Source organism: Giraffa tippelskirchi, chromosome 2, assembly GCF_054371585.1.
Source record: "Giraffa tippelskirchi isolate mGirTip1 chromosome 2, T2T-mGirTip1v1.2.pri, whole genome shotgun sequence".
Lineage (NCBI taxonomy): Eukaryota > Metazoa > Chordata > Mammalia > Artiodactyla > Giraffidae > Giraffa > Giraffa tippelskirchi.
In genome coordinates, this window is record NC_137276.1 from 156,348,015 (window position 1) to 156,375,499 (window position 27,485).

The 27,485-nt window shown below is 40.4% G+C and overlaps 1 protein-coding gene and 1 long non-coding RNA gene across 20 annotated transcripts in view; one reads left to right on the top strand and one right to left on the bottom strand.

Annotated features, from left to right (window-relative positions):
* LPP (LIM domain containing preferred translocation partner in lipoma) overlaps window positions 1–27,485 on the top strand; it is a 728,299-nt gene that overhangs the window by 169,636 nt on the left and 531,178 nt on the right. For all 19 annotated transcript variants that reach the window (XR_014067544.1, XM_081536682.1, XM_081536595.1 and 16 more), the window contains one exon: window positions 6,285–6,348. The gene's annotated coding sequence lies outside the window, so the exon portion shown is untranslated. The remainder of the gene's footprint in view (window positions 1–6,284; window positions 6,349–27,485) is intronic.
* LOC145524477 (uncharacterized) lies at window positions 7,961–22,536 on the bottom strand. Its single transcript, XR_014067567.1, has 2 exons — window positions 14,783–22,536; window positions 7,961–13,590 (listed from the first exon to the last, which is right to left on the bottom strand). It is a non-coding gene; the product is annotated as an uncharacterized LOC145524477 (long non-coding RNA).

Genomic DNA, 27,485 nt, shown 5'->3' on the forward strand with positions numbered 1-27,485 from the left:
AGATATGTGAAGTGCTTAGCTTAGTTATACAAACATAGCATGTTTAATAGATATTTCTTTTAACTTGATCAACTTTTAAAAAATCTTTCCTTTTTTGGGAGGAGGGGGCTTCCCTTGTGGCTCAGCTGGTAAGGAGTCCACCTGCAATGTGGGAGACCTGGGTTTGATCCATGGGTTGAGAAGATCCCCTGGAGAAGGGAATGGCTACCTACTCCAGTATTCTGGCCTGGAGAATTCCATGGACTGTATAGTCTGTGGAGTTACAAAGAGTTGGGCATGACTGAGTAACTTTCACTTCCTTTTTTTTTTTTATTGAATTAGAGTTGATTTACAGTATTGTGTTAGTTTCAGATGTGTGTTTATATATTTATATATATATGTATGTAAGTATATATATGTATATCTCAACTTTTTTGTCTTTGATTTTGTTTTCCCCTACATATGACTTTTTTTCTTCTTTAGAAATCATTATTTCAAGAGTGTCTCCTTTTGTAGTCTGTGAGAACTTGAATAGAATTTCTATCCTAATGCCATGTGACTATTGTATAAGTCTTAATTATGTTGAGTTGGTTCATACTGCTTTTCAGGTCTACTATATCCTTCTCAATATATCTACTTTATCTGCTTCTCAGTATATTCATTCTATTAATTTTTGAGAGTTTGATAATGAAACTCCAACTAGAAATCGTAATTAATCTACTTAAAAAATAATTATAATATATTGTGGTACTATATGCAACCTTGTTCTGTATTTTCCAAGTCTCCTGTAAATGTGTTATCATATTTTCATAATTAAAAAAATGCTATTACAATAAAAAATAGAATCTCTCCTTCCCCTCTTTCTTTCTCCATTTTCCCCTGTTTGGATTTTATTTATATTTACAATCTTAAAAAGTAGTCCCATTATCTCTAGATTTGTTTACTCCTTTGTTTTTTTAGTTTGGTATCACTTAGGATGGTTTTCTTGACAATCATTGTTTTTCTCTACATTAATTTTCTCAGCTCCTGCCTGCATTTCTATTCATATCTTCAGCCTTTCTTATTCTTACTGTGAAAAACATTTCTTCACCCCTGTACTGGGTTAATGATGGCGGGGCCATTGCAGGTTACTTAACGCTTCACTGAACCACTCACTTAGTAGCTTCTAGAATCATTTAGTTGAACAATATACTTTTTTTTTTTTACATTAACTGTTCAATTAATTTAAATTCACCCAGCACTTACTAACCTCTTGTTATATGGCATGTATTGAGCTTAATGCTATAGGAGTTATGTAACGTAAAACACTTTTATCAATTGATCATGCAGTCATTCAGTAAACATTTTCTTGAGTACTTACTAAGGATCAGATTCTGGATTTGGGGTTTGGTTTCAAGAAACTGAGTTAGACAGTGTTTCTTCTTCAAGACACACAACCAAGGAAAAGTTATAAAATAGTGTGGTAATTTTGTTGTTGTTTAGTTGCTCAGTCGTGTCCCACTCTTGCGATTCCATGGACTATAGCCCACCAGGCTCCTCTGTCCATGAGATTTCGCAGCAAGAATACTGGAGTTGGTTGCCATTTTTTTTTTTCTCCAGGGGATCTCCCCAACCCAAAGATCGAACCTGCATCTCCTGCTTGGCAGGCGGATTTTTTACTGCTGAGCCACCTGGGAAGCCCCGGTGTCAATTTTAGTGATCTAGATATGAAACTAGGCATTATGGTTGTCTTTACAAAGGCTGCTTCATCAAACGCTTTTGGGTCAGAAAAAGCTTTATAGCAAGAGAGACATTTAAAGGCTTGGTAAGAGCTTAGAGTCCACTGGAAATATAAGACCCATATTAGGGTTTCATTATATTTGATTATAAAGCCAGCCTGTAAGTTCTGTGTGTTATCATTGGCTTCTCCACCCCTGCTTCCCAGAATTGCATACATGCAATATTTGCCTTTTTTTTTTTCCCCCTGTTTAGGGGCCTTAGAACCAGTGTTTGGGACCTAATTACTGCATGAATGCATATTTCTATATTCCAAAGTAGGAATAATGACATAAATACAGAAAAAATAATCTCATGACGGTAGGACACTTGACAAAGTCTTTCTCTATCCATCATTTCATTTACTTCTTAAAGAACGGCTTGCAGGTTTCCTCAGCGAGTATCTTAAATGCTGCTACTGATAGATATTAGACAAGAATTAGCACTGAGTAATTATATCTGGAGGATTTGCAAAGAATTTTTTCTCTCTTTATTTCAAAGTGATCATGCTGTATTGTCTGATTTTATTTAGATCACAAACCAGCTTTGCCCATTACCAGGTATCTAGGCAAGAGTCTCTTTTCCACTCTGAGGCTCAGCTTTGTCACTTGCCAAATGGAGATACTGCAACTATTACTATTTCACCTCATTGGATTAGGTGAAGAATAAAACCATTAGTTCATGTGAAAGAATAATGTATATATCTGATCACAACTGAAAACACAATAAATATACTTTTTGAGTGACCAGATTGTCAACTACTTTGTCAAGGTCAATTCAGCTTAAGTAGTTAATTTTCACTTGTTTCTTAAACTTTCTGAGGCAGCTGCATGTCTTGCATGCTCAGTTGTTTAATCTTGTCCGACTGTTTGCCACCCCATGGGCTGTAGCCCGCCAGGCTCCTCTGTCCATGGGATTATCCTGGCAAGAATACTGGAGTGGGTTGCCGTTTCCTCCTCTAAGCTACATGTCTTCCTTCCATCCGTTCACCCAGTAGTGACTGCTGCCGAGTGCTGTGTGTTCAATAAACACTTGTTGACTGGATTTTTTGAAGTGCTGGTCTTCTGAAGTCCAGTGCTGGAAATTTGTGAGCTACTTATATTTTTGCTTTGGATTCCTAAAGCCTCTGATTTAATTTCTAGATTATAAGTTCCGTTGATAGAACCCCTTATAAATATCACATGAAGAAGATGAGCATTACCTTTAGGCCAAAGCGATTTACTTTTTAAGAATCTGATTAATTTCAACACAATCAGCCAGGATGTCAGAAGATCTCAGTGTCTTTGATAGATGCTGACAGCTGAGGAAATTAAAATCAGGGAGGGAAGCAATTAAATACTGGCAAACATTACTTTAATGAGACAACCAAATCGTTCATAAGCCACGGAGTACGTTGTATTATTGATAAGTGTCTTAGGGTATCATTTAAAAATGTTCTTCATGTGGGATATGATGTTGGGAGTGTAGGACATTCCATGTTTGTCATTTAATACCTTTGGCCTGATCTCACATTTTGATTACTTTTGGGGTCAGACTTCCTAATAATCATGTTTAAGATTATGATGTTGTTTAATTTATAAGTTATCGTCTCACCACCACTTTTATCAATTCATAAAACTTACCAAAATGCACAAAGTCTAGACAAAATAATGTTTGGCCTTTTCACAGTGGTTTAGGGATAGCCATGGTCAAGATTCATGGAAAGAGAAACAGAAAAATGTATATCTCATACAACTTCTAATTGAAAAGATTTGAGAATTGTAGCACTAAAACCAGAACCAAGGTCCTCAATCCCCAGTCTACTGTTCTTTTTAAGATAGCACCCCTTGTTCAGAATAAACGTCTGCCATTACAGGACTGAAGACTTATTCAGTTTATTCTCTTAGAGCGTTTTTACAAGGCTCTGTCGACTGCTCATTTGTACTACAGCACTTGTAAAATATCAAATATTAAGGGGCATCTATACATTGGTCTTAGTAACTCTCATGCCAGTTGATTGGAATTTTTCTTCATAATGTCAAGATCACCACCTAGAATTATGTTGTCTAAAATTGTTCAGGGGTGGAGGAGTCGATCCAGAGGCTACCATGGTTGTTGGAAAAACCTGTCTATGTCCCTTCTCTCTTCATTTCTCCTGACCCCCCCCATTCCTTTCTTCTTTTTTCCTTATTCTTCATCATTTTTCTTTCCATTCACTTTTTCTTTTCCCCCCCTTTGGCTCCATTGTTCTCTCCAGTTTCTCCCCCAAATACAGTAGAAATGATCAATTATTTTACACTAGTCTCAGCTCTAGGTTTGTTGATTCTTGTTTTGCTTTGATCCTAATTAATGTGTTAACGTTTTTTAAGTTAGAGGTTGATCATACGTTTTTTGTTTTTGTTTTGTTTTGGTTGAAATTGTTTCTGGAAATGAGAAGGGTTTTCTTGAGAGTGATGGGATGGGTGATTTGGCAAAGGATGCAAACCCGCCAGGTTTTGGGTCAGCAGTCATAAAATCCACGGAGGCAGCCAAGGATAACTGACTTCGCTACTAAGATGCTAGAATTGGATTTGTCACTTGTCCCACATGTCTTTATGGGTCTAGAGGAGAACTCCACTGCATCAGAAAATACTCGAGTTACTGAGGACACGTGCCACTCAAACCGTGTGGGAAGAGGATGGTAAACTTCTTAGCTAGAAGGTTTCAGCTCTTCTACAGTGTGAGATGAAACTTACTGATGCAGACCCCTTTACAAAAATTCAGTGGTGCAGCCTTGTATTGTTTCTGTGGCTTGTGTTTCGATAGCTTGCCCAAGGATGTCACATCTCTGAAACTTCACCAGGGAGAGCTGAGAAAGTGTTGATGGTAACCCTGCATCGAACACTCCTATGCCTCAGCTTAGTAATGTGTCACCTTCTGGTTAGACCACAGATGTGAAGTCTCTCTCCTTTCACTTGCTAGTGAAGCAGGACTCAGTACTAAATGTGCTTTGGCCCCTTGACAACAGACTTTTACAGGTTATATGCTCATTTTACCTTTCCTTCCAAATAGAGTGCTTCCAAATGGGAGGCTGCATCGTGTAGGAGAAGGGTCCTTACTCGTTTGGGGATCAAGATACAAGGTTAAACTTTTAAGCTTTCATATTAACCATGTGATGTTTGAAGTTTGGCTTTCTGATCAGTAAAATTGGGGTAATACGGTTTCATTGGGGTTATGTCAAGGATGATTTGAGATAACATGATCATGAAATATTTTTCAAACTATAAACTATATTATTACAGATGATTAATATTTTGATTTTGGTGGCATGTGACAAGAATTTTGTACAGAATATCTTATCAACCATGCTGTATTCATAATCATCTGATTTAAGCCCCTCTATGAAAATGGGATATATTAATACAACTTCTGAAAGATCTTTACTTCTCAACAAATCTATCCCTGTGTTAAAACTGATCACTTGTTCTTGCAGTCCTATTGGAAGCGCCATCTCTCTGAACCTAAAGCATTTACAGACACAGGCTTTAGATTGACTGTGATAAATCTGCAGGCTTTCCCCTAAAGCAGTTTCTTTTGCTTTTTGGGTTGAGGGGATACATGATTCTTCAATTTTGAGGCTTTGTCACGTGGAAAAAAGTTCTTTGTGATGCTGGTAGGTGAAGCCATGTAGATTGACACAGATAAATACTGTGGTATTTTAAAACTAGAGACATGAATCAAGGAAATACCCAACCCAGAGATACATACCCTCTATCCTTGTGTGCTTAGAACATTATTCTTCGATCATGTAAGTATGTACTCATAGGAAGAAATTTTTGTATACCATTTTGTTTACCAGCCCATCAATGCTTATAGATATGAAATAATGGAGGAAAATCTTCCCCCCAAAAGTTTAACTCATCTTTGGCTATGAAGTAGGTATTATATGTCTCATTTACATATAAGGAAATTGACACTTGGGGGTTTAAGTAACTTGCCTAAGGCCATTGATAAGAGGCAGACAGGTCTGACGGGCTCTAAATCCCATGTGTTTTCCCCATTTCCTCATGTCAGTCAAATAACTGGTTTTATCTCATTATTTCCTCCTTCACTAAGTCTGGTGGATCAAGTCAGTGAGTTGTCTGTCCTCATGTTTTTCCAACCTAATATTCTGGATGTAAAGGAAAGCCCACTGGATGAATAGGCAGAGCTCAGAGGGTACAAACTCTCATCCTGCCATGTTTGTACTGTGCAGTCTTGGGCAAGTTACCTGTCTATTTTGAACTTCAGTTTTCACATCTGTAAAATGAGGAAAATTATACCCATTCACATTTGTGAATTTAACCATGAGAGAGATGTTAGTTCCTTTCTCATCCTCCTTATCCTCTGTGAGCTTTTGTTTCCTCACCTATAAAGTGGTAGAATAATCTCTTCCTGCTTCTTTACCAGGTTGGCATGGACTGAAATGAGATAATGAATGTGAAAGTGTTTTGTGAAACCAGAAACTGCTGTATAGATAGAAGAGTTTATGATTATTAATGAATAAATAGAGCTTGCAAACTAAGAGTAACTTTTCCCTGTTTTGCTTACAGACACTAGCATTGCAGTTTGCTAACTCTTGTGTCCACTGATCATTCCAAGAACGAGCTGTCCAAGGTAAGAGAGGCTTGGTGTCATCACATTTATGAAATGCTAATAGGCATCTTAACCAATAGTGTTTAAGGTAGATTTCACTCCCAACAGAAGAAATACGAAGGTATTTCATGACCACCAAAACCTGAAAAATGGCCAAGGCAGTGAACTGCTTCCCCTTTTATGTTTCCTTGATTTGATTTCCTTTTTAATTCCAGCTTTTTAAAGCTTAATACCTGAAGCACAGAAGTATTTTGGTAACATGGAAGTATTAAAGTGTCTATAATATGCCATGTCCAAGGATGTTCTTATCTAGTGCTTTCTTATATCCCCAGCTAATATGTAGCAGGAGGGCTTTCTCCAGTCTCCTGGTCACTGATGGGGGGGTGCATTTTTCACTACACTATGATGCCACTGTTACCTGGCTCTGAAGGAGTCAAACTACTAGTCGGGTCTGTCACTGCCTCTTACCTGCTCCTGAAACATCTCTAAAGGACATAATCCAAGGCTATCACAACAACAAAACCCTTAAAAATACAGGAAATGAGTTAGTCTCTTGAAACCCAGGACCTGTAGTACCTGCATTCCACTCTCTTGGGGAACCAGTGTAAATGAATTAGAACTTTTCCAGAAGATTTCATTCTTCTTAAGTTTGTCAAGAAAATGGAGACCAGTTTAAAATAAAAATAAGAAAGCATAAAATTTGTTTTATGTGTTTAACAAAGCATAAAAAGTTTTAAAATTTGCAAGGTGTGTGTTTTCTTCTGTAGATAACCAGTTGATATCTGTACTTCCCAGCTAACTCCTCTGTGTTCTCTGTAATCTTCTGGAAGTCTTAGCCAAAAAGAGGCGAAGTAATCGCTATGGTGTTCCTAACTGCAGGCCCTATAGGATAGAACCTTTGTGGAAGATTTGATATCAGTATTTAAAGTTCTGTAAACATTTCTTCTGATGAATATTTTTATTATCTCTTTGGTATTTTCTTTACATGATCTTGAATGTATTTTTTTTGAGTTTGTTGGAGTCTAGTTGATTTACAATGTTCTGTTCGTTTCAAGTGTACACCCAAGTGAATAAATTATACATACACATATATCTGTTCTTTTTTAGATTCTCTTACTATATAGGCCATTGCAGAGTGCTGAGTAGAATTCCCTGTGCTATACAGTAGGTCCTTATTAGTTATCTATTTTATATATATAGTAATTTAAACATAATTTTAATTACACAGGCCTTTGAGCAAATTGAGGTTTGTTGGTACTGCCTCATATTTGCAGGAGTTGCAATTTAGAAATGAGTGAAAATTTTGGTGTCATATTTATATTGTTTTCAAAGCTAACACTCATCATATACATTGAATAAGAAGAGATCATGTATGAGCAAGGCCAGTGAGGGAACATATAGACTGTGAAACTCTTCTACGAGCAGCTCAGACCTATACGCTATTTGTGGTGTTTAGATTTTATACTCGTTTCTACAAGAAGAGTTACTAAAAAAAGAAAAAAAAAGATGGTACCTAAAAATATAGGAATGGCTCATGCCCATCTTTTTGTTCCTCTCTAGCCCATAAAATGCCCCTGCAAAAAAATCCTTTCTTATGTACTTCATGTATTTTCTGGGATAACACATCAGAAAAGAATGTACTGTAGACAGGTGATAGCATAATTTTTGGTAACTCTGTTAGGCAGAGATCTGTTTGTTCATTTAGAAGCTACAGTTTTTATATTAACTTTTCTCCAAATGCAAATTGTTAAATATTAATAAAATACTTTTTGAAAACTGGTTAACTATGCCCCTGCTTCCCCACTGAAACACATTTTAATGTACAAAGAAGAGTTTAAGCAAGGCTGGAAGGTTATGAAAAATTGCTCTTGAGAAAGGAATTTCCTATATATCTATCTATCATCTATGTATTATCTATCATCTATCTATTATCAGTCATCTATTATCTATCTATCTATTCATCTATATTTTTAAATTATTTAAGTGGATTTGGTGAGGAAAGGATAAAAACTTCTCAAATAGCCTTTGGATGATAGAGAAGTAAATATTCTGAGAGCATACTACAGAAATTTAAAATAATCTTATGGTAATAATTGATGTCAGTGTCAGTAATGAAGAAAGAATAACAGTTTAAATAAATAATTAGGCTTGACGGTAGCTGTGTCAACAGGTACCCACTTAATGAGTGTAATCATTGTTTTTCTCGGCTTTCAATGTTGATCCACTAACTGTGGTGTGTTCCCTGTCCCACTTCCAAACCAAATCTATTTAGAGCTGTACTTCATGGAATCTGAAACTGTATACCCTGTTTACTATTTAGAGCTGATACCCAATGTTCTTTAACAGGGAAGGTCTTACTTGAGTAAGAACAAGCTTCTGGCCTTTAGTAGACTGTTGATTATCCTTGTTTTCCATGGGGTGATTCATTAGCGAGGATGAATAATGCCCAATTAATTCTCACAGACTTGCCTCTATTGCTAGAGTGAATTGGTTATTATAATTTGATGGAAAGAGCTCTAGTCTGCCTTAAATCAAATAAATCAGTTATTGTTATTTCAGGTGGAGTTAGAGACAGTAGTTATAAGTGAAATTATGTTCTTAGTTACCTGAATAGAATCTCATTGTTTGCAGGAGTGAAGTAATGCATTATGGGTTATGTTCTGTGAACCAGGAGTCATGAGAATCTATTTCTACTCCCAGCTCTGACTGTGTCGCCTTGGGAAAGTCATTTTCCGTCTGTGGGGTCTATTTCAGCATCTGACAATAGATAGAGTTAGACCAGTTGGTCATGGTCTCATTTCTAGTCAAATGTCCTAATATTAATTGCTATCATTTTATTTCTTGGTCAGTTCTTTCTTCCTCCTGCTGCTACTTTTCCAAAGTCATAGAGAATCTAGTGTGAAAATTGTTGTTTTTTTAGCTTTTAATTCTTCTACATACCTGAAAGGCAGTTAATGATTTGAAGTTTAGATTGGGCTATGATTGAACATTTATGCATTGGTTGTGTCTACCCTAGCAACTGCAGAGAAATAGAGGAAAACAATAGAATGGGAAAGACTAGAGATCTCTTCAAGAAAATTAGAGATACCAAGGGAACATTTCATGCAAAGATGGGCTCAATAAAGGACAGAAATGGTATGAACCTAACAGAAGAAGAAGATATTAAGAAGAGGTGGCAAGAATACACAAAAAACTGTACAAAAAAGATCTTCACGACCCAGATAGTCACAATGGTGTGATCACTCACCCAGAGCCAGACATCCTGGAATATGAAGTCAAGTGGGCCTTAGGAAGCATCTCTACGAACAAAGCTAGTGGAGGTGATGGAATTCCAGTTGAGCTATTTCAAATACTAAAAGATGAGGCTGTGAAAGTGCTGCACTCAATATGCCAGCAAATCTGGAAGACTCAGCAGTGGCCACAGGATTGGAAAAGGTCAGTTTTCATTCCAATCTCAAAGCAAGGCACTGCCAAAGAATGTTCAAACTACCACACAATTGCACTCATCTCACACGCTAGTAAAGTAATGCTTAAAATTCTCCAAGCCAGGCTTCAGCAATATGTGAACTGTGAACTTCCAGACGTTCAAGCTGGTTTTAGAAAAGGCAGAGGAACCAGAGATCAAATTGCCAACATCCACTGGATCATCGAAAAAGCAAGAGAGTTCCAGAAAAAGATCTATTTCTGCTTGACTATGCCAAAGCCTTTGATTGTGTGGATCACAGTAAACTGTGGAAAATTCTGAAAGAGATGGGAATACCAGACCACCTGACCTGTCTCTTGAGAAACCTGTATGCAGATCAGGAAGCAACAGTTAGAACTGGACATGAAACAACAGACTGGTTCCAAATAGGAAAAGGAGTACGACAAGGCTGTATATTGTCACTTTGCTTATTTAACTTATATGCAGAGTACATCATGAGAAATGCTGGGCTGGATGAAGCACAAGCTGGAATCAAGATTGCCAGGGGAAATATCAATAACCTCAGATATGCAGATGACACCACCCTTATGGCAGAAGGTGAAGAAGAACTAAAGAGCCTCTTGATGAAAGTGAGAGTGGAGAGTGAAAAAGTTGGCTTAAAGCTCAACATTCAGAAAACTCAGATCATGGCATCCGGTTCCATCACTTCATGGTAGATAGATGGGGAAACAGTGGAAACAGTGGCTGACTTTATTTTTCTGGGCTCCAAAATCACTGCAGATGGTGACTGCAGCCATGAAATTGAAAGACGCTTACTCCTTGGAAGGAAAGTTATGACCAACCTAGATAGCATATTCAAAAGCAGAGACATTACTTTGTCAACAAAGGTCTGTCTAGTCAAGGCTATGGTTTTTCCAGTGGTCATGTATGGATGTGAGAGTTGGACGGTGAAGAAAGCTAAATGCCGCAGAATTGATGCTTTTGAACTGTGGTGTTGGAGAAGACTCTTGAGAGTCCCTTGGACTGCAAGGAGATCCAAGCAGTCCATCCTAAAGGAGATCAGTCCTGGGTGTTCATTGGAAGGACTGATGTTGAAGCTGAAACTCCAATACTTTGGCCACCTGATGCGAAGAGCTCACTTATTGGAAAAGACCCTGATGCTGGGAAAGATTGAGGGCAGGAGAAGAAGGGGACGACAGAGGGTGAGATGGCTGGATGGCATCACCGACTCGACGGACATGGGTTTGGGTGGACCTAGGGAGTTGGTGATGGACAGGGAGGCCTGGCGTGCTGCGGTTCATGGGGTCGCAAAGAGTCGGACACGACTGAGCGACTGAACTGAACTGACCCTAGCAACATTCATTTTCTAGTTAGAAATCAAAAAAGTCCATTTTCCTCTATGTTTTTCTGCTCCATAATCTCGGTCTCAGTTTTAGAGGCTCTAGTAAACTTCTCAACTAGCCCTATAAAGCGGTTCCTCTTCTGTTGTTTCACTTTTCTGGGATTGAGTTAGTAACCTGTAAGGAGAGGTCAGAATATCAAAGACAGAGGGGGCAGTGAGAACCATTCTAGATAAAATTTTACAGATGAATTTATTTGCGAAGAAGAAATAGAGACACAGATGTCGAGAACAGACATGCAGATACCAAGTGGGGGAGATGGGGTGGGATGAATTGGGAGGTTAGGATTGACATATATACAGTACTATGTGTAGAATAGATTTCTAATGAGAACCTACTGTTCAGCATAACAGCTCTACTCATTGCTCTAAGTGAGAAGGATATCTAAAAAAGAGGGGCTGTATGTATATGTGGAACTGATTTGCTTTGCTGTACAATAGAAAGTAACACAACATTGTAAAGCAACTATACTCCAATAATAAAAATACAAAAAGAACCAATTTAGCCAAATGCTTTCATTTCAGAGATGGCGATTTTGGGCTCAGGGAGGGAATCTGATTTGTCTAAGGTATTAGTGGCAGGTTCTGGGCTATAATCCTTTCTTCTGACTCCTTAGTTGCTGTTTTAGGAGAGGAAAGAGATTTGTGAAATGTCCTTTCTCTTCCCAACATTTAAAAGGACATTATCTTTCAGGCAAAACCAATTGCATTGCCAACTCAGGGATGTGAGATGCCCTTCAAATATGTGGATGGCATACTTTTTTGTTCATTCCGTGAAGCATGGCATAGAGGATTCTGGCTGCCTCTGCTCTCTGTGTTTGTTAGGAGTCTGTGGTCCCCTTGCAGTTCTTCTTGACCCTGACATCACCACTGTTTCCTCCTGTCCTTTTCTAATCCAATGATTTGTAGGAAGCTAAGGATGAGTTCCTAACTGGATGTGTACTGTGCATAGCTGGGAACATTAATAAAGAGAAGACAGATGCAGGATTAATATGCAGGAGGACAGGAGAGTAATAGCCAACACAGTGAAATCTAGTTCAAGGCCTGTGGTTCCCAGTTGCTGTGCTACATAAGATTAATAGCAGCATCTCTCATCCTTTCAGACCTTCTTTCTGCCTTGTTCTTGTGGGACTGGGCTGGGACTGAGGAGCAGCTGGAATGATCTTTGCCAAAACCAAACTAATGTTTTCATGAGATTTCCAGGTCCAGAGAAGAGAGCAATAATTATCCATCAGCTGGAAGATAACTTAGAGGCAACTGGGTCTAAACACTTACCTTGTACTTCATAATACTGATGTACAGAGCGTGGAAATCATTTTACTGGATCTGAGGTTCAAATCCTGGCTTTACCTTATTTGCTGTGACTTTGGTGAAGGCATGCCCTTCCTTCCTCTGCACCTCAGTTTCTCCATCTATGAGATGGAAAGAGGAGGAGGAGGATGAAATAGAGTATGTCAAAGGTTCCCAGAATCTTGATCCTGAGTCTCTGACTTGCCTAAGGTCCTGTAGCAAGATTTTAGCCAAGCTCAGTCTTAGATTAAGAGCTCCTTTCTCTGGTTTGGAGTGCTCATGATGAATACTTCTACCGCCCATACTTTCTAAACCTCATGCTCGTATCTTTCAGCCTTGTTTTATTAAGTAAACTTTTTCTCTCTCCATTGGCAGATCCCTCTGTCAAGGGACTTGCCTAAGGCAGTCATTGTTAATTTGTGTGTGTGTGTTTAGTGGTAAGGGAGAGGATCATGAAATATCTGGAATCTATGAAATAGTTAGAAAATACACATCTGTATAGAATGTCGTCTACAATTTCATGAGGTTTGTAAACTCTCTAAAGGCCATACCTAGGTTCTAGGTTAAACAAAAGATGTTTTTCAGTGTGGGAAGTCTGAGGTGACATTTTGATAACACACATTTCCTTTGCTGTTGGATGTCTCCCACAGTTCACCTATTGTTTTGCTCTGAGTGTCAGACTCATTTATGAGTGTGACTCTGGGCATTTATATGTTTCAAACTGTTGAGTGATGTTTTAATATTCAAACTCTTACTCTGCTTGCTTTATTCATTTAGTCACTCTATCACTCAAATGTACGTTTAACCCAGAATCTGCTAATTGCTATCAATTTTAATACATCATTTCACTGAATCTCATAAAATAAAAAAATATTTTCCCCACTTTTAATATGTGGAAACTGAGCCCAGAGAGGCTGAGTAATTTGCCTAATGTCATATAGCAAATGAATGCAAAGTCTGGAATCAAATCTAGATCTGGTTGAAAATATGTGACTGCATCTAGAGATAACAGGCTTCCCAGGTGGCACTAGTGGTGAGGAACCTGCCTGCCACTGCAGGAGACATAAGAGATGTGGGTTCCATCCCTGGGTTGGGAAGATCCCCTGGAGAAGGGCATGGCAACCTACTCAGTATTCTTGCCTGGAGAATCCTATGGACAGAGAAGCCTAGCAGGCTAGGGTTCACAGGGTCGCAAAGAGTTGGACGTGACTGAAGTGACTTAGCATGCACACACACAAGAGATAACAATGAATGTGAATAGGGACAATGAAACTATTCTATAAACTATAGAAATTCCTAGTAAAAAGTAGTCAGTGGGCCCCTGAGGAGTAAAGTGAATGTGTGCTCTGGGAGTTTAAAGAGGGACAAGCTCATATATCCTGAATCTTTTATATGATAATTCATTAATTAAATGCTCTTCTGGTATCCTAAGGCAGGATAAGAAAAGTTGGGCAGTTGTCTAAATTGCATTATAAATAACTCATGTTTTCTCTTTTCTTGCATACTTCGATCAGGCTAGTGGTCTGAGAGTCACCAGTTTTGTAAGTGAGTGCAGGAGGAGGTGGTGATTATAGAGTCATAGAGCCCTGATCGCACTGCACATTATCAACTGAATTGGAATTTCAATGCTTTGGGGAATCCGTTTGTTGTTTTCTCCCTGTTATATTGAGCGTGGGATTTTTACCAGAGATAGACTTCTGGCCATGCACAGATCAGCACAAATGCAGATGTGAGCAGCGAGAATTTGAATCGTGCCAAGATGTAATGACTGCCACATGTGTGAAGCTAATCTCAGTGCCTGGTGACCCACTGTGAGTCTGTGTGGGAGCCCTGAGAATGAAGGCTGGTGTTAAACATGGAAGAGGCCTTGGAGATTGTCAGAGGCAACACCTTCGGGTGGGAAGATGAGGCCCGGAGGAGGGGCAGCAGCGGGTTGATAGCAGAGCGAGAACCAGACTTCATACCAGCGCTCTCCAGTAATAGCGCCTTAAATTTCCTGTCTTCCATTGGCTCATGCCCCCACTTGACACTGGATTGGGAATTCAGTGTTATTAACTACATAGCCTTGGAAGCATAACTTGATTTCTTTGGGTCTCAGTTTTGTTGTCTGTAAAATGAAAATCACACCCTATTGGCAGAACTGTTGTGGGGATAAGTGAAATACCATTGTGCTGTACACCACACTGAGGTGTTATCTCACATGTGCTTAACAGTCCTTATCACAGCCAAGGAGATAGGCGCGCATGTGTGCTAAGTCACTTCAGTCATGTCGACTCCGTTTGACCCTGTGGACTGTAGCCCATCAGGCTCCTCTGTCCATGGGATTCTCCAGGCAAGAATACTGGGGTGGGGACAGGTACATGTATCCTATTCTTCTTCTACAGATTCTACTTCCCAACTTGTTTTGATACTTTTCAGATCGTTGCTTCTCAGAATTTGGTCTGAAGACCAGGAATGTCAGCATCACCTGGGAGCTCCTTAGAAATGCAGACCTCAGGTCTCATTCCAGACCTCCTGATCAGAATCTGCATTTTAAAAAGATTTCCCAGGTTGTTCTAGGCTCATTAGAGTTTGCGAAGCATTTTTTCCACTGGAGACCAATTCTGAGTCTGTTGGCCACAGGCCTCTGCTGACATTGACAGGGTTGGAACCAGTATTCCGAGGCATGCCTTCCCCACGCCTGGAGAGACAGGAGGGAGCCCTTGTCAAGCAGCTCCCTGGGAGTAGTGGAAGGCCGGGTTGCAGGAATCCAGCAGGCTTTATCTTTTCAACGCCCTTCATTTCCCCAGAAGTACTATTCACCAGGGGTCAAACTGGGATTGGATCCCAGGCTTTGGACTCCTAAAGTCTGTGTTCTTTTCATTACACCACCATGCCTCAGTCAAGAGGAATGCCGGGCTGTGTGGACCATAACTCTCCATTCCCCATAGTGCCAGTATTTCCACACTGGCTGTTTTACTCTATTACTCAATTCCTAGAGGGGAGGAATTTAACAAAAAGAAAAAAGAAAAAAGCTTGAGTTGAAAGCCAGGATCCTGCAGCTTAATCAGTTATTTTCATTTTTTAATGAGGGAGACTATTGTGAAATAAGTAATTATTAATTACTCAAAACTAATGAAATATTTTAGTTTCCTTGCTAAAAAAGCATATGGAAGCTAAAAGAAAGCATATGGGTGTTTTTCGGGAAGCATATTGGTGAATGGACGAATTCTGGCGGTGCCAGTATGCCTTTGCTGTCTGGCTGGGGCCATCCCTGCGTGCGCTGGCATCTGAGTCCTTGTGTGTTTGGAGGGATTATTTAAAATTCCCATCTGATGTGTGCCTTGGGTTGCCTCTGGAGTTACACAGCTCAGCCTCATAAATCTTTCTGCCGTGTTTTCACTCTGATATTACTGGTGGAGTGTCATTCAGTATAAAACCTTTACCATCAGGGGGCTGCCATGCTCCTCCTTTCCAGATGTTTCTCTTTCTCTACAGTGGCCCGAAAGCACCTGCCCAGCTGATGGTTGGGTATAGAGACTTTGTTCACCCGATGGTTTACCATAGCATCTTTGGACCTCCTTGCTCCACTGAGGACCATCTGTGAGACCTCTGGGCCCCCTACTGAGTATCTGCACTGCAGATTTCTCCTTGTAAAACCAGAATGGTGATTCAAGTGCAGGTCCGCTCAGGGCTGTTTATCATCGTAGTCTGTACCCTTTGCTCCTCCTCTCGTTTTCTTTATGGCTCTTCTCTCTTGCTGTGTGTTTGTGGATCTGGTAAATGGCTTGATGGATTGGGAGGTGGTTGAAACTCTTTTTGACCACTCTGGTGATCCAGGCTTGTGACAGTTAGAGGCAGCATGCTATGTTTGAGAAAGTACTTGGCTGAGAGTCAGAAAACCGAGGTGCAGATCAACCTGACTTAGGCAGCATTTACTTACCACCTATGGAGAAAGGTGGCTCACTAAGACATGGAAGGAGGGAAGTGGCAGGTGTGTGGAGATGAACTTGATGCAGGACCAGCCAGGACTCAGTGTGATGTGTGGTCTCAGTGATGAGACTTTGTGAGTGAGAGAATATGGGAGTTCTTTCTACAGGAGGTTTCTTATAAAACCAGGGGCTGGAATTGGCTTTGAAGGATGATCGAGTGGACTTTGATGGGATATTACAGGGGCTTCAGAGGGATGCTCTGGCAGGCAAGAAGCAGCTTGAGGCAAGTCCCCAGAAGCAGGTGAATACCATCTCTGCCCAGAGAACTGGGCACAGGTGACAGAAATGTGTAGCTGAGAGAAAGCACTTCTTTTCTGGTAAACCTCTGTCTCCTCATCTGCAGAGCATACCCTTTGGACAATTTGGTTTTCAAGAAGCCTCAAGACTTGCAATTGGAATTCTACCGCATCTCCCATCCTAAAGCCAGATAAACATTTAGCTAAAGCCTGGTCACTCATAGTGGTGATGGAGCAGGGCCCAGAACCCATGTGTCTTGTTTCTGACTTCATTACTCTTTCTGTGACCCCACAGGGCATTAAAATGATGAGTAGTTGGGATGACCATTATTATTCTAGCCTTTAATGTGTGAAACACAGAATTTTAAAATAATCTGCAAATAAAACAAATAAGGTATTTCACCATTTTACATACCTTTTGACCCTTCCACTGGAGACCATCCACTCTTATAAAATGCTCCCTTCTTCCATTTTGCCTGTGTGGGCTTTGCTTTCCTGCCTGAACAACCAGCACACATTCCTCCTCCTAGGGGAACCTTCTCTCTCCACCCTTTGGCTCAGTTAGTGTTGGACTTTGTTTTATTTTGTACTGCCACCTTTTAATGTTTCCTCTTATCTCCCACCCCCTATACATGTATTATGAGGATTCTGAATCTAAGGACTATGTTCTGCTTCTCTGAATTCCCTTTCACTTCTGGCACAGCACTGCCCATATCATTCTTGATAAAGAAACACACAACTGTGTTCTTCAACTGTTTTCCCCTCTGCTTGGTGCTTGTTTTTGAGATGGATATGACACTTAGAGATTTATAAAATTTCAGAATGGGAGAGGAATTTAAAAATTCACTGTCTAGTTGAGCTCTGCCCCAGGGAAGAAATGGCTTCGCCTGCTGTACCTGCCCAGTGAGTGGTGGGTCTGAGAGTGGTACGCTCGTCTGATAAAGCAGGAGAGGGGTGGTTGGGGCCTGAGCTCCTGCTCACCCTTCAAGTGTTGGCCAGGTTCCTTCTTTCTATGGAAAACTTTGGGAGTAAAGGTGGTACACATGAGTCTGCTGCCGTATGAACCAGATGGAAGCGAGCAGACGCTTAACCGTTGTCTCCTGTGATGTACTACATGACAGGCCCATGGCGGGTGCTTTCACATCGTTTGGTTTAGTCAGTCATCATAAGCTAGACTTCCCCCACCCCCTGCATGTGGGAGACAGGTTGTAAACAGGACATTTAACCAAAGCCCTTTGCTGTAAACACCAAAGAGTGCATGGTAGTGGATAGAGTTTTGCCTGATGGGCAGAGGGCTTTTCTCACTCTCAGCTGTTCTAAGGGTAACTGATGGGGGACAACGATCAGAATTGTGGTGGGAAGACCTGTGTTCCCTGGAATATAAGAGAGGATTCAGCTCTCTCTCCTCTCCTCTACACACGCATCCCCGAGTCTTTGGAGGGATGAGACTTGCCTACCTCTCACTTGGGGGTTGGTAGTGTTGGATTGTACTTGTTCTGGTTACATCTTACTCCTGCCTCTCCCTTGGCCTCCAGCCCCACTGAGTCTGTTTTTCTATCACTCCTATTCATTCTTTTTCACCCTGCTCCCTCCATCTCCTGAATTAACCCTGGGTGGCCTCACGTCCCAAAGGCTCTCCAATGGCAGACTCCCCTGGACTGGACTGTAAAATGCTGGCGGGGAAGACAGGACACAAATCTGTTAAATACACAGTAAAAATAGCTTCTGATCTATGCAGCTCGGTATTAGGCAAGATGATATTAACGAGGTTTGAGTGCTGCTCTGAAATGTGGCAGCTGCACATGCATCTTGGCTGCTTTTCCTCCCTACCTCTGGCAGCTTGTGAGCAGTGTTGCCATGACACTCCCTGGGCTCTGTTTAGATCAGCTATTTTCTGAAGGAGTCCCTGACCTTCCCCACAATAGAAACCGTTGATGTGGTCATGTCAGAGCCCCTCCAGGAGCCCTGGAGCTGGTGGGCCCCCAGTTGTGACTTGGAAACTGTTGGAAGCTGTAGGTCAGGACACAGACTTTGAACGGTTAGGAACAAGAAAGGCTGTTAAATGTCCTCTAGTGTCCTTTGATGAGGAGGATACTGAGCCCATTGAGTGAAAGGGACACGTTCAAGGTCGCAGAGTGAAGTAGGGACAAGGCTGAGACAGGAACTTGGGTCTCCAGATTCTGTAATGTTCCAATTGTGCCACTTTTTCCCCTGCCTGAGGGCCCTTTTCAGCCCTGATGGCTGTGGGTGGAGAGGGGACAGGCCTGGGGACATCGATGTCCCTAGGAATGGGCAGAGGGAGTGAAGAGAGAGGGGGAAGCTCAGTGCAGAGGGGGGACTGAGGAAAAGAGAGGGTTACAAATAGTGTGGGGGTGACAGAGGCCAGAGTAAATGCCCTAGGTACCCCTCAGCCCATTCGAAGAGACTCTTTTCTATTAGGTTCCACAGGTTGGTCCACTGAGAAATAGATGCTTACAGAAGCAGGGGAATAACAAGGTCATGTTCTCTGTTGCTCCAAACCCTTTCCTAACCTCATATTAGACTTCACAAAACACTACCATTAAAAGCCATTGTCAGCACCACCCTCTTTGGGATACTTTATTATACAGTGTTGAGTATTCTTTAGAGAGTTCATATGTGAAATGCTGTTTTCTTCACATGATAGCAGGATCTCAGGAGACAGAAACTGTGAGTCAGATGGACCCTCCTCCCTTCTCCCTTCTCCTCTACCCTCCAAGCCTCCCTCCCTCCAGTCATGACACCTGGCAGAGACCTAAATCACATATGATGAGGATCCAGTAAGTTTTTGTTGAGTTGAACTTAGTTGAATTTAGATGGCCTCAACATTTTTATTAATTGATGGAGTGGGTAGCCATTCCCTTCTCCAGGGGACCTTCCTAACCCAGGAATCGAACCCGGGTCTCCTGCATTACAGGTGAATTTTTTACCGTCTGAGCCACCAGGAAGCCCAACAGATGGTAGACATTGCCAAATAAAGATTTGGGGGAATAATCATCTCATCAGTTTAGAGTCAGTGAGATTTATTAGTTAACCTTCATGAAATTCAGTATACTGTCAAGTATTATTCTCGTTTAACAGTGAAGAAATAAAATACAGGTGACCTGCTCCAACTAAAAGAGTAAATGGTGAAATTTGATTTGCCTCTAGATTGTCTATCTTAAAATGTTATGTTTATAATAGCCAGGACATGGAAGCAACCTAGATGTCCATCAGCAGACGAATGGATAAGGAAGCTGTGGTACATATACACAATGGAATATTACTCAGCCATTAAAAAGAATACATTTGAATCAGTTCTATTGAGATGGATGAAACTGGAGCCCATTACACAGAGTGAAGTAAGCCAGAAAGAAAAACACCAATACAGTATACTAATGCATATATATGGAATTTGAAAGATGGTAACGATAACCCTACATGCGAGACAGAATAAGAGACACAGATGCATAGAACAGTCTTATGGACTCTGAGGGAGAAGGTGAGGGTGGGACGTTCTGAGAGAATAGCATTTTAACATGTATATTATCATATGTGAAACAGCACACCATTCCAGGTTTGATGCATGAGACAAATGCTCAGGGCTGGTGCACTGGGATGACCCAGAGGGATGGGATGGGAAGGGAGGTGGGAGGGGGGTTCAGGATGGGGAACGCATGTAAACCCATGGCTGATTCATGTCAATGTATGGCAAAAACCACTACAGTACTGTAAAGTAATTAGCCCCCAACTAAAATAAATAAATTTATTAAAACAAAAATGTTATGTTACTTCTACTCTTCCCCAGTATTTACGGAGGAGTGATTGTTCCATAGACAGTGGTTCACCCTTCCATTGAGGAATTCCAGCCTTTTAAGGCTATAACCTACCTCTTTAGAGTTTAGAAAAGTAAATATGAATTCTTGGATTTGAAACAGTGACTTATTATGCTTTAGACCACCTCAGGCTGATTTTTTAAAAATTTTTTCCCTGTAAGCCAAGGGAAAAATAACACATTTTTGTATTCTTTAATTTGCTTAGTTTGAAATAAACTTTGAAATGGTATGTAATACTCTTTGAACTTTTAATACATTTGGATACATCCAGAATATGAAGGAAAAAGGCCTTCTGCCCTAAATGAATTGACTAATTGAGCTGTGAACAAAATTAGACCTTGTTTTTGGTTACAAATGAAGGATGCAAGAATTTTTTGATGCTGTAGCTGAAGTCTAGGTTTTGGTTGGTATCGATGTTTTGCAGGTATTTTTCAATATTTGCCATATTCATAAGATGGTATACTTAATGCTTTCCTAACTCTCATCAGATTTGAATGCATTTGGCTGATAACACCCTGCATCCTTTCTGAAAAAAAGCATAAATGCGGAGTCGTCTTCCTTTTTTACGTATGTGCTTCGGAAGACCACAGTTGTGTAATTTAAATTGCAGTACAGAGACAAAGCTTATCAGTAGTGAGCATAATATCTTGATATATATAGATCACATGTTTCCTTTTGTGTCTAATGTTCCAGGTGTTTAAGGAGGAGAATGAGTTGAATAATAATGATATAATGTCCAGAGAGAAAGTTGAATACATAAAACAAGTATGCTTGGAATCTATTTCTGTAGTGTGTATGTGTGAGATTAGCTCAGTCTTTTTATAAAGTTGTCTATACTTGAAAATGCGTAGTAACTTCGGAATTACCAGAGAAAATTGAAATCAAAATGTGGATGATTAGGGGGATGGATAACTCATCTTTTGTTTTAGAACTGTAGGTAAAGTGAAAAGTCAGAAGAGTGTATGGTTTGGTGTTAGATGGAAACCAAATAGTATCTGTATATTTTCTTTGTGAAGAAAGCTTGGCTTGGGAATCTGAGTATTCTTTCAAACTTTCCAAATTACTTCAGCCCCCACTGATGCCCATACTTTGCTTAATTTGATTGAATCAGTTTACACTGAACAATGGCTTAGAAAACATGTTATTTATTTTAAGCAATGCGCATATACACTATGTAAATAAAGGAAAGGAGAAAAAGAAGCAGCACTTGCATATGTGAAGCAATCTGCCTTGCTTTAGAACTGCATATGTGTGTGTCTTTTTGTTTAAGTAGATTGGGAGCACCTTGACAATAAGAGAAATGTTTTGTACATGTTTGTGATAATGATTTTGTGAACTCAAGTGCAGTAAATCAAAACAACTTTGGTAACATCTTTTGCCTGGAGTCAGTAGAGTTATTCATAGTTTCTGTAGAAGTCATTCTATTACTTTAGAAATCCCTCTGCTTCATAGACTTTCTGAGGAATTACTTTTGAAATCCATCTGCCTACTTGCAAGAAAAATGGATAGTTAAGTAGTGCAATAGCCTGTTTACATACTGGCCCAAACTGTCACTGTAAGAAAAGGTTGCATATATTCTAAAATGTTACACAGCTAGGAAAAATATACACACATAATATATAGAGTGACTATATATATATACATATATATACAATCATATATATATATGATCTGTTCCTTGTCACAATATTTAACCCAACGTGCTATTTACAGTAATGAATCAAAATGTCAGTTTTAAAAATATGAAGTGTCAAAGTGTTCCCACGTTACGGGAAAGTTTGATGTGACAGTTTGTTAATCATATGACTATTATATCAAACGTGTCTCACAATGTTTTTTGCTTGGTGCTCTTTCTTGTAGGCTCCTCGCACTTTTTCAGTGAATTCCAAGTTCAAGTTACTAACCCAGGGAACACATTTGGGTTACGTGTCTCCCACACCTCACACAAATGCTGCTATGTTTTCCTCTACTTACAGCTGAATGGATTTAACATCATTTCAGAGTAGCTTGATTTTGTGCCTGACACATTTATGTATAGAAGCTAGAAGAAAAAAAAAAAAATTCCCCTACTGTAATTTTGTTGTTTTCACTGCAAAACCATCACATGAAACCTTGATAGAATAGCTGTTTTGTTTTTCTCCAAGTTGGGTTTTGCAAGGTATAATTTAGATGTCCTTACTCTTTGACCTTGGGTACATTTTTGAATTTTGCTTGGCACATTGATTATACTAACTTCTTCATCCTAATAAAAAAACAGAATCCTAGAACATAAATACCATATATTTGGGAAGAGGCAGCATGGTTTCTCTCTGAAGTGTGGCTATGCTTCTTACTAGTTCTAGATACATGGATCACACTCAATCTTTGGGTCTCAACTTCCTCTGAAGAATTGTTAAGATTGAAATTAGATTAGATTAGTGAAGTACTCTTGCCTGGAAAATCCCATGGACGGAGGAGCCTGGTAGGCTACAGTCCCTGGGGTCGCTACAGTCCATGGGGTCGCTAAGAGTCGGACCCGGCTGAGCGACTTCACTTTTCCTTTTCCCTTTCATTCACTGGAGAAGGAAATGGCAACCCACTCCAGTATTCTTGCCTGGAGAATCCCAGGGACAGTGGAGCCTGGTGGGCTGCCGTCTATGGGGTCGCACAGAGTCGGACACGACTGAAGCGACTTAGCAGTAGCAGTGAATTTTTAAATGCACGCCTTCAAGGAGTCCAGAGCTCTGGGTGGGTGTTTGACCTCAGATGATGGGGTACGGGGAAAGTGGTAAGGACTCTGGGCCCTTCTACCTGAGCAACCCAATCTTACATCTGTTTTTGGTTGTACATAATATTTCATTTTGGAAGAGGAAATGGCAACCCACTCCAGTATTCTTGCCTGGAGAATCCCTTGGACAGAGGAGCCTGATGGGCTGCAATCCATCAGGTTACAAAGAGTCGGACATGACTGAGTGACTGAGCATGCACTATTTCATCTAAATAAAACGTTCTGCTGCTTAAAAAACCAACCTGCCCACCTGTTGGCAGCCATTCTACTAGGTGATCTAGAGTAGGCATTCTCTGGTTCTGCGGCCCATTTCCTGAGAGATCACACGGCAGTCGCACCAGCAGATCTTGACTCATCTGGCCTTAGGTTCTGCCTATGCATCCACGCAGCCTCCATGGAAGTCCTTACAATGGCAAAGCCTTCTCCATTGTGAGATTTGAGGGAAGAGCCACTAACTGAGGTCTGATTTTAATCTTGCATCATTTTGGTCTTAGTAAACTTACTTTCCAATTGAGCAGATTTTTACGTCAGCAAAAATTATTATTTAGAGCAAGTACAGACAAAAGAAGATAAAGAAGTTTTGGCAAGTATTTTGTCTGCTTCTGGTCAAGGATGTGAATGTTATGCCTTAAACTGGAACATTTCAGCTAGTTTGGGGAGGAGGGTGGGCATCCACAACTTGAGATTTTAGTTCATTGTTTATCCTCCCTCCCTCCACCCCATACACTTGCAACCACCACCATCTTGATCCACTGTGCAGGGCATATGCATATGTATATTCCCCAGAATGATGTGGCAGGGAAGTAAAAAGTTGTGCATTACAAATCAAGGAAGAGACTGTAAAGAATGACAAATGGTCAAGGGACTTGGCTAAGACTTTAGAAAAGCCTTTAACTGTGAACATAATAAAATCAAGTTGGAAAAAATATATCTCATAGATATAAAAGCATCCTAAAAATGGGAAGAAGGGTGAATGTCTATTTTGTTAGACATTCAGAAGCATCGTTTTCAAATTTCCTCAGGGATCAAATTGTGGGATTGTTTTAATTCTACTAATATCTGAAATTGTGAAGGAAGAGGATAGTCAGATCTACAGTTCTATCATGATACTTTCTTATGGTGACATGCCCCTTTGGTAACAGAATTCATAAAAACAGTGCGAGTGCCAAGACAGAATGTTCTTTTATTAAGTCACATATCGGCCACTGGGGATGCACCTGGGTTTATTGGGCTAGCGGAAGGGATGACCCAAAATAAGTGTTTAGAATAATTAGAAAAAACCCAGGAGTGATTCCTGACTTGTTCCTTGAAGGATCTGGTGAGATGAGGCAAACTGCTCTAAACCAATGTTGAACTCTAGAAATACAGTTTTCAATGGAACAGGAAGTATTTTGTGTGTTGTTGCTGCTGCTGCTGAGTCACTTCAGTTGTGTCCGACTCTGTGTGACTGTATGGACTGCAGCCTGCCAGGCTCCTCTGTCTGTGGGATTCTCTAGGCAAGGGTACTGGAGTGGGTTGCCATGTCCTCTTCTAGGGGATCGTCCCAACCCAGGGACTGAACCCAGGTCTCTTGTATTTCAGGCAGATTCTTTACTGCTGAACCACCAAGGAAGCCCCGTTTTGTGTGTAGTCTTGGTTAAAATAGACTAATATAAAAATACATATTCATGGGATGGAGAGGATGACATGAGGGCAAGGCAAAATAACAGCACATTGGCTCTCTTGTTTATTTGTTTCCTTTACTTTTCCATGGGCTACCTCCACCTCTCTTCTTTGTCTCCTTGCCGGACCATAAAAAGCGAGAGTTGAGAGCCTTGTCATGCTTCTTCTCTAATTTCCAGTTGCCTAGAGTCACTCCTGACTCATCCATGAACTCAGTAAATATTTACTGAATGAATGAGCAATACTGAAAGATAGCCCTTATTGAGGAACAATCATGATATTAATCTGGAAAATTCTGATCTGGCTACTTCTAAACTCTCTGGGAGTTTTACTAAATACTTACTGAGTTAGGCATTATTCTGAGCACTTTGCGTTGTTAACTCACTTAATCCTCACAACCACCCTCTGAGAAAGGTATTGTTATTACCACCATTTCACAAATGAAAAATTGAGAACCAGAGATGTTACACAACATACCCAAGGTCATAGTTCATGAAAGGTAAAACTCAGGACTTGAACTCAGGTAGTCTGACTTCAGCTGTCTTAATCACTAAGCTATGTTGTCTCTGTACTACTGATGCAATTATACTGGCCTGTTCTTCTCAGCATGTTAGGAGGCTGAAACAAGATGATACGTAGGTTGAAAGTTTTAGGGAAAGGTGAACCCACTACTGAATGTGAGACAGCACAAAATAGCTTTAATTTAAATAGAAAGTAGAAACTTGCTGAGAAAATTCAGAGCAGAAAAAGAATGATCACCTCTAACTGGGGTGAAGGGGAAGAGATTAAGGGATTCTTGGGGTTGGCCTTGAATGAATGAGATTTTGATAAAGGGGGGTGCTTTCTAAGCAAATAGAATGGACAATGGAATAGAGTACCGATGTGCAAGGTGGTGAAAAAGAAGGCATCAGTTCACTGCATCATGATGAGTTTAGTTTTAGCAGATTCTTTTCAAAACAGTGTGCATTAAGGAACAGGGAAGGGAAGGGGCTTGTGGAGGAAGAGGAGGACGTGGAGAGTAAGGTAATGAATGGGAAGGTGAAAAACCATAACCAGTAACTGCCATCTTCATCTCTCTGGAAGTCGATTCTAGGCAAATAGATGACACTGCTTTACCTAGATCATGCTTTGACTCATTGCTTTCTTGTGTGTGGTCCATAAGTACTAGTCCAAGGAGATACCCCTCTGAAAAGATTGGTCCCCACAAGCCTGGAGAATGTGGCATACTCTGGCGCCCTCTTAGGCATTGACAATGTACATTAGCTTGTTAAATCTTTCAGGAAGCCCTGTGGGACAGCGGCTGGCTTGCAGTTGACTCTGGAACTTGGTTTCTCCCTTTGAGCATCCCTAGTTAACATCAGTGAGTAGACAGACTCTCAGAGACCACCAGCCCACCAGCTGGGCTGATCTGTGTCCACAGTCCAAGATGCATCGGAGAGGAGAAGGAGATCCACTCTCAGGGCAGCCTGAAGTCCCATTCTGAAAGGAGAAGTTGCACAGAGCACTCTGGCCTGTAGTAAAGGTTATGTGTCATTTAGAAAGAAAGCTGTGCTCAAGATAACCTTGAGAACCTGCAACCCCTTTGAAAAAGTAAGAGTGAGAAGCAGGAAGTGAAGGAGCTCTAGTTCTTGAAATGGAATGTGGCTGAGGGCGATGGTTTGCAACCATGGGACCTCCCCTAGCAGGCTGCCTTGTGAACATTTTATAAGAAACCACCCTTCAAGTCAGTGAGCCAGCCCTGGAGAGGGCCAGGTACCTAGCTCACTCTCACATGTTGCATTGGTCTGAAAGACAAAGAAAGGCAGTGGAATGTAGAGTGTCCACTCCTATTGGATACCGTATTCGGAGTTGTGTAAAACTACCTCACTTAAGGGAAGAGATAGTATGTTAGTACTTAGGCATTTCTTTTCAGAACGTACCTGTTACCTTTTTTTTCTTTTCTCTGGTCTGACCTTAACTTTCAAGCACCACTTTTGAAAGTTGTCACTCTTTGGAATCACCTGAAGCATCTCACCCTCAGGAGTTATAATACTGGAGGTTTGAGAACACAGTGTGGGAGAATTTGTATTTCTAATAAGCTCCTAGATGATTCTGAAACTGTCAGTTTGTGGGCTCACTTTGATTAATGTGCCTTTAAAGTATAGTTCAAGACCCTTGTTTTCCAGGAAATTTAACTGACTGTCTTTACCCAAAGTGGTTTCTTTCTTCCTTTCTCTTTTTCTTTCCTTCTCTCATATTCTAAGGGGACCCATCAGAGACCCTATCTGAATTAGGTAACTTCTCATTTATGTAAGTCTCTGGGGCTCCATTATCAACTTCTTGTGTCTGTTTAAACACTTTAGATAAGAAAGACAATTGTATAAATTGTATAAATGAACACAAATCCTGATGGAGACTCTCAAATCCCGAATTCACATCTTCTTATTGCGTCTTATAAGCTGTGTGTTTAGGGTCAAATCGCATTTTGTAGAGTTGAGTTTTCTTATCTCTAAAATAATTATCCCATTTCTTCCTGCTGCAGAAACTCATGGAAAACATCAATTGAGAGTCTGGATATTTAAAATGCAGAAAAAATG